Consider the following 8,059-nt stretch of genomic DNA (forward strand, 5'->3'; position numbering starts at 1 on the left):
ATTGTCTTATTTCAAGTGCATTTTATTAAAATATCTAATTTTAAGAGTAAAAATACTAATTCCATTGGCAAATCATCTCATTTACCTGCTCAGATTAAGAGTAAATCCATTAATTTAAGACATTTTTGCTCATTTTTAGATCGTTTTTCCAGTGAATAGATTTGTTGCAGAAAAATGAAATCCGATATTAGTTTTTCACTTGTATCAGAAAAGCTGCAAAGGATAAAATTGAAATCTAGATAAGTAATTTTTTTCTTTTAGTTCTTGGATTGAAGAGGTAAAAGAGACATTTTGCCAATGGAACGAGACAATTTACATTTTAAATAAGAAAAAACAATTGCATTGTCTTAATTCAAGTGCATATTATCTAATTATCTTATTTTAAAAGTAAAAATACTCATTTATTGGCAAACCATCTCATTTACCTGCTCAAATTAAGGTGAATAGACTTAATTTAGTAAATTTTAACTTATTTATATTTCTAAATTTTTTTCCAGTGTGCACTGCAAAAACTGAATGAGTCAATTTTTCTTAAAATAAGTCTATTTTCCTTAATAATCTGCAAATAGAACACAATGATTTATTTATATAAAAAAAACAACAGCTCCATTATCTAATTGAAGTGCTTAATATCTAATTATCTTCTTTTAAAGACAAAAACACTTGTTTCATTAGCAGAGCATATATATAACCTGCTCAAAGGAAGGGAAGCAACACTTATTTTACATCAGTTTTTGCAGCATATCTCCAGCAATCCCTCAACATTCATCTAATTGAAGCAGTTTTCTAATCTTTTTTTTACGTTGAAAGTTATCGAGGATTTCTGGTTATGAATCCACATCTTTACACTGGAAAAAATTATCTAGAAACAAGAACTAATTTTAATCGTATTTGCAAAGAGCCTCATCTCAGGATCCCTAAATCTCCACTGGAACCATTACTTTTTATTCACTGGAAAAAAATGGAATGTAGATAAGTCATTTTTTTACATTTTTAAAATAAGTGCATTTGTTCTTGGATTGAGGAAGTAAAAGAGACATTTTGCCAGTGGAACAAGAAAAAATACACTTAAAATAAGAAAACACAATTGCATTGTCTTATTTCAAGTGCATATTATCTAATTATCTTATTTTAAGAGTAAAAATACTCATTCCATTGGCAAACTCTCTCATTTACCTACTCAAATTAAGGGTAAATACACTTAATTAAAGACATTTTTTAATTTCTAGATCGTTTTTCCAGCGTTAATAAGCCAACCAGCTTTTAGTCATAACTGGGAAACGCCTCTACCTGACCTTTTATCACAAACACTGCATAAAAACGGTGTCTGAAATCAAGCAAAAAATAACTAAATCCCACTAAAAAAAGCAACTCAACATTTAAGATTTTTAAATTTAGAAATAAGGATGTTAAAATTAGAAATTATGTATTAAAACAAGCTAAATAAACATAATTTATTTTTTTGGGTCAGATAAAGACGGCTGGATGACCTTTTAGCAACAAACTGGATGAATCTGTAAAGCAGGGTAGAGGATCTATGGTGCTGTGGGCCTCTCTCTCCTGAAACACAGTTAGAGTTCCTGGACTCCTTGATGCAGCACAGCTGATGACGTTCAGAAACATTTTCAGTTTGATTAACTTTCCATTATTAGATTCTGTGACTGCAGTAAATTACTCCAATTATCTTAATTAGGAGCGAGGAGACCCCTACTGTCAGGCTAGAGCTATTAGCAGCAGCTCCCATCAGTCCTTTAGGTAAAAACTGAACCGGTCTGAAGGGGAAAATTCCTGATCCAAAGCAACAAACAGAAGCGACCGCCTTCATGCTGACGTCATCAATAGGACGAGATCCTAAAAAGATTTTCTTAAAGGTCTAAAAACAAAGTAGATGCAATATAACAGCAACCTTTCAAAAATATCAACAGATGTGAGCCGTTTTAATCTATACATTTGGATCAAACTATGAATTAAAAAGAATAGAAAGTTTTATGATTCAGTTGGATCATTATATAAGTTACATACACTCTGACTGCTCAAACACTGGAAAACATTTCTTAAATTAAGTGTATTTACCCTTATGTTAGTCCTAATGTTTTGTATTGAATTTTATTATTATATTTTATCATTTTATATATAGATATATATCTCTATATATCTATATATAAAAAGTTGGGTTAGAACTGTAAATTTGCAGTCATTTTTACTATTTTTCAAGGCTGCACTTTTAAAAAGATGAAACTGTCCAATTGTTTCCAAACGAAATTTCTTCTTGTTTTACATTTGTGTAAAAAAAAAAGACAAATAAAATTTGTCTACACTGCAAAAACGATCTAGAAATAAGTAAGATTTTCTTAAATTAAGAGTATTTAATCCTTATTTTAATTAGGTAAATTAGATAGTTTGCCAATGGAATGAGTATTTTTACTCTTAAAATAAGATAATTAAATAATATGCACTTGAAATAAGACAATGCAATTGAGCTTTCTTATTTTAAGTGTAAATTGTCCTGTTCCATTGGCAAAATGTCTCTTTTATCTCCTCAATTCAAGAACAAATGCACTTATTTAAAGAAAAAAATTACTTATATAGATTTGGATTTTTTGCACTGTAAAGTCTAAAACTCTAAAGTCTTAATTTCGATTTTTTCCAGTGTAAAGTCTAAAACTCTAAAGTCTTAATCTGAGTAGGTAAATGAGAAAGTTTGCCAATGGAATTATTATTTTTACTCTTAAAATAAGATAATTAGATAAAATGCACTTGAAATAAGACGATGCAATTGTGTTTTCTTATTTTAAGTGTAATTGTCTTGTTTTATTAGCAAAATTTCTCACTTATCTCCTAAATACAAGAACAAATGCATTTAATTTAAGAAAAAATTACTAATCTAGAATTTGATTTTTTCCAGTGTAGTTTTCCAACCGTCTCACCTAATCAACTTTTCCCCATCTGGTTTCTCTGGATTCTGGAATAATGATAAGAAAACCTAGAAAAGCTAGAGCTGAAACCATGAATCGGATTAAACCGGATTAATTGGTTATTGAAATAATCATCAACTAATTTAGTAATCGAATCCAAGACATGCCTTTAGCTGACAGTGTGACCCACTTAGAGCAGGAATTATATAAAAGTGGGAATAAATATATAGAAATATTTTGCATTTAAGATAAAAAAAAAAACGTTTTCTCTGTCCATCTGCTCAATTAGGAAAGTTTTAGTTTCACGCGGTTTGATTTGATAAAAAATCTTCTTTAATGAACCGTTGTCTATCCAAATATTAATCAAAAAATAATCGACAGATTATTTGACTTGCAAAATAATCGTTAGTTGCAGCCCTATACAAAAAAAAAAAAAGAATTAATAATATTATCAGGTAACATAAAAAAGTTTAAACAATGGAAAGTTTGAGAAATGAAATGAAAAATTGAAGTTTCCATCCTAGAAATCCGGGAGTCCTTCCCATCATATCACCACTCCGCCTTTTAGTCTTTAGTTCCTCTTCCTGAGCTTCTAGTAGCTGAACCTTCTTATTCTGGCTAAAAGATGCAGACTGAGAAATCCTGGTTAAATCTTAGTGTGTCAGAGTTTCCGACAAGGGTCTACATTTTAGGCTGCACAGGAATTACACTGCAAAATGATCCATAAATAAGTTAAAATTTCTTAAATAAATTTTCAACTTTTTGCAGTGTATATCACACTGAAAAAATTCCTTTTTCTTAAAATAAGTGCATTTTTTCTTGAATTGAGGAAACAGACAATTTGCCAATGGAACAAGACAATTTACATTTAAAATAAGAAAAAAAACATTGCATTACTTTAAACCAAGTGCACATAATCTAATTATCTTATTCTAAGAGTGAAAATACTCATTCCATTGGCAAATCATTTCATCTACCTACTCAAATTAAGGGTAAATACACTTAATTTAAGAAATATTTACAGATTTTTAGATCATTTTTCCAAAAAAAAAAACAGTCCTCCAGGAGGAAACCTTTGACCTTAGATGTGAATGTTCATGACACCTCGCTCAGAACAGGCGGTTCTCTATCAGGACAGGAAATGATGCGTTAGGTTGTCCTCTGAGACCAAAGGAATCAGCAGCAAGTTTTTGGAGGTATAGATTCAGGGAGTCTGAATACATCCCAAACAAAACAAAAACTAACTTCCTCCATCTTTTTTCTTTTACATAAACCAGAAATAATAAAATCCACTGAGGTTGGTGGTTAGCAGATGGCAGAACGCCGACATTTGCAGAGCAGCTTCCATCCTGATTCCAACCTTTCGTCTGCTGCTGCTTCCAGAGGGAAGGCCATGAGATGCCTTCTGCAGGCTTTCAAAACAGCAAGCTCTAATTCGGACAAATTAGAGCTTGTTTTGGATTATTCACAAACTCCAGAGCACTGGAAGCCAAATAGGGCACAGCGAAACTCAGCACAAGCAGGAATAATGCAACAAATACAAATATCAACAGAGCTGTAAAAGTTTGGTGGATTGATGCAGAGTTTCATCACTTGGTCTGAGCTGTAATGAGGTTAGCACCCTGTAGCTGCCTGCTTCTGGCCGCCATCATGTGAAGCAGGAGGTGTGTGTGTGTATGGGGGGGGGGGAGCGGACGGACGCGTTGTGGGCCAAGACAAGCAGGTGTGTCAGGGCGGTCCGTCTTGGCCCTGTCAGCGATACACCATCATTAGGCGGCGTGGGCGCAGTAGGGTGCACTATTATGTCTCCCTGGGCTCTGTGTAATTACGCTCTGACATAATTAACCCAGCAAGCCCATTAGCCAAGCATTGGCTGGCTGAAGAGAGAGAGGAGGGGAAAAAAAGCTATAATTATTTGTTGTGTGCATGTTAATGAGGCCAGCTGTGTTCCCATCATACAACACGAACAAATTAATTTACAAGGCTGTGCTCCAAGGTTTTTTTTTTTTTTTCTCCCTTTTCATTCAAAACAGACTTGTTTTTTTCTGCCTCTCCGTGCGAGTGGACTTCAAGGTCCACAAACACGCTTGGCGGAGCCGCCGCCGCTGCTGCAACCAGCAGCAACCCTGTCGTAATGCTGTCGTTGCACTGCAAAAAACATCTAGAAATTTCTTGAATTAACTGTATTAAGCATAATTGGAGTAGGTCAATAAAATGGTTTGCCAACACTGCAAAAAACCGAAATCTAGATAAGTAATTTTTTCTTAAAATAAGTGAATTTTTCTTGTATTGAGGAGGTAATAGAGACATTTTGCCAATGGAACAAGACAATTTACTCTTAAAATAAAGAAAACACAATTGCATTGTCTTATTTCAAGTGCATATTATCTTCTTATCTTATTTTAAGAGTAAAAATACTCATTCCATTGGCAAATCATCTCATTTACCTACTCAAATTAAGGGTAATTAAAGTTAATTTAAGACATTTTTACTTATTTCTAGATCGCTTTTGCAGTGAATGGAATACGTTTTTTTTACTCTTACACTGTAAAGAATCCAAATTTAGATGAGTAATTTTTTCTTAAAATAAATGCATTTGTTCTTGGATTGAGGAGTTAAAAGTGACATTTTGCCAACGGAACAAGACAATTTACACTTAAAATAGGAACACACAACTGCATTGTCTTATTTCAAGTTCATTTTATCTAATTATCTTATTTTAAGAGCAAAAATACTGATTCCATTGGCAAACTACACTGCAAAAACAATCTAAAAATGAGTAAAAATGTCTTAAATTAAGTGTATTTACCCTTAATTTGAGTAGATAAATAAGATGATTTGCCAATGGAATGAGTATTTTTACTCTTTAAATAAGATAATTAGATAATATGCGCTTGAAAAAAGACAATGCAATTGTATTTTCTTATTTTAAATGTAAATGGTCTTGTTACATTGGCAAAGAGTCTCTTTTATCTCCTCAATTCAAGAACAAATGCACTAATTTTAAGAAGAAATTACTTATCTAGATTTTGTTTTTTTCCAGTGTACCTCATTTACTCACTCAAATTAAGGGTAAATAAACTTAATTTAAGAAAATTCTACTTATTTCTAGATCGTTTTTCCAGTGTTAGATAAGAAAATTAGATAATATAAATTTGAAATGAGACAATTCAATTATTTTTTCTTATTTTGAATGTAAATTGTCTTATTCCATTGGCATAGTGTCTCAATTACCTCCTCAATTCAAGCAAAAATATGACTTATTTAGATTTACATTTTTTTTGCAGTGTAGAGAAGCACATTAACTTTCACCTTCACTCTCCGTGTGAAATGATCTGCCATCTGCAGCCTGTCAAGGAACCAGTTTGATGAAAAGAAACACAAACTGTTTGCAACAAATTCAGAAACATCTTCTGTTTGTGGCATATTTTAAAACCATCAAGCATTTGATACTCAGACGGCAGAGCGAAGACTCCTTCCCTTGATGTGGCAGAAAGAGAGGAAATATTCAAATATAAAAGATGCGTGGAGAGAAGAGAAAAGGGAGAAAAGGTGTGATGGTGGGAAGCGGCGGCTTTTTGTTGGCGAACCAAACAAAGCTGAAAGAGGAAACTTTTTAACCTGTGCTTTTTCTTTTTCTTTCCCTGTTCTGTTTTAAATCGCTGCTCGCCGTGTTTCTTTGACAGACTGAAGGACGAAGACGGAACAGCATCAATACCGACGCGTTTTAAAACTCACAACAAACGGGGGGGGGGGGTGTCAAGGAAAACAAAGAGGGGAGCTACGCAGCATTTAAAATTAACACAAGACGCTAGCGTGAAGAAAGGAGCTCCTGTGACAAACCCACCTGGATGGAAAAAAATAAAATCAGATCAGAATGAATTAGCGGCGTTAAATACCACCCTGCTTTTATTTCTGCATCCCAGCAGCTCCCATCAACACACACATTCCCTCACACGCTCCCCTGCTCCCTTTGGGCTCTCCAACTCCACCGGGACGACTTGGAGAGGCCTGGCTCTTTTATGAACATAATGCATTATTAAGCACCTCAAACATCTCCTGGGCCTTTGTTTATTACTGCTCTTATTAATCACTTGTGCATAATCTCGTCCCGCCCAGAGAGCTTTCATTTTCCGTCAGCTTTTATATGCCCTTATTTTCCAACACACTCACACAGAGCACTTTCCTCCCGACTCTAGGTGCTCAGCCACACAATTACAATAAAAGCGGCTGGCCGTGCCTCGCAGGCCTCCACTGCTGCTGTGTTTATCTACAGGGAGGCTGAGGAAGGACTGCTGATCTGAATGACAGCAGGTCACTGAGGTCACAGCTTCCAGTTCAGAGGGAAACTTCAGACTTTTCTCTGGAAGAAGGTTTTCCACTCCCAATGTTGAAGGAGAGTCTTTTTCATTACTACTGTTATTCAGTTTTAAAGCTGGATGACAATGAAGACGTCCCAACAGATTGTCTAAGAACTGGATTTACTTCTATAAAGTCTTAAATGGCGACCCAAAGCATTGTCTGGCATCGAAGCTAAACCCAGTGTCAATTTTTGGACTTTTTACAGCACTAATGGCTCGTCTTTTTGACGGGCTGACAGGAAAGGGGGTATGAGAAAGGGGGAGAGACATGCGGAAAAGGACCACAGGTCAGATTTGAATCCGGGTCGGCCGCGTCGAGGACTAAGGCCTCCGTAAATGGGTCGTGCGTGCTAATCACTGCGCCACCTGCACGCCCTTTCTTGCTAAATTTAATGAAGTAAAAATACGTAATCCATTTATTTAATTCAGAACCGATCGACAAGAAGCTCAGGAACGAAAAATTAGACACTAGGGAGGCATAAACCGAAGGAATGAGGAGAGTCCAGCAACCAGTAACTGCAGAGCAGGAGTATATGGCTGTGTCCGAACATCCTCCCTAATCACTGTACAGGGCACTTTATAGTGGTTATGCCATTTTAGATGAGTTTCCAAATATCTAGTAACCTGACTCCGCCAGATGGATATGCTCCACATGGAAACCTTTCGTTGAAGTAATTTTGGGAAGGGGCGAAAATACTGGTTGGCTGATTGGCCTATGTTGGTGATAGACGGGCCAAATAAACCAATCAGATCAACGAAGCATATGACGTACTAACAGAGCGA

At 35.0% G+C, this 8,059-nt stretch overlaps 1 protein-coding gene across 3 annotated transcripts in view; it reads right to left on the reverse strand.

The window, feature by feature from the left end:
• cux2 (cut-like homeobox 2) overlaps positions 1–8,059 on the reverse strand; it is a 206,780-nt gene that overhangs the window by 45,030 nt on the left and 153,691 nt on the right. The gene's annotated exons all lie outside the window — the stretch shown is intronic.

This window comes from Cyprinodon variegatus, unplaced genomic scaffold (genome assembly GCF_000732505.1).
Source record: "Cyprinodon variegatus isolate N-32 unplaced genomic scaffold, C_variegatus-1.0 Scaffold440, whole genome shotgun sequence".
Taxonomy (NCBI): Eukaryota; Metazoa; Chordata; class Actinopteri; order Cyprinodontiformes; family Cyprinodontidae; genus Cyprinodon; species Cyprinodon variegatus.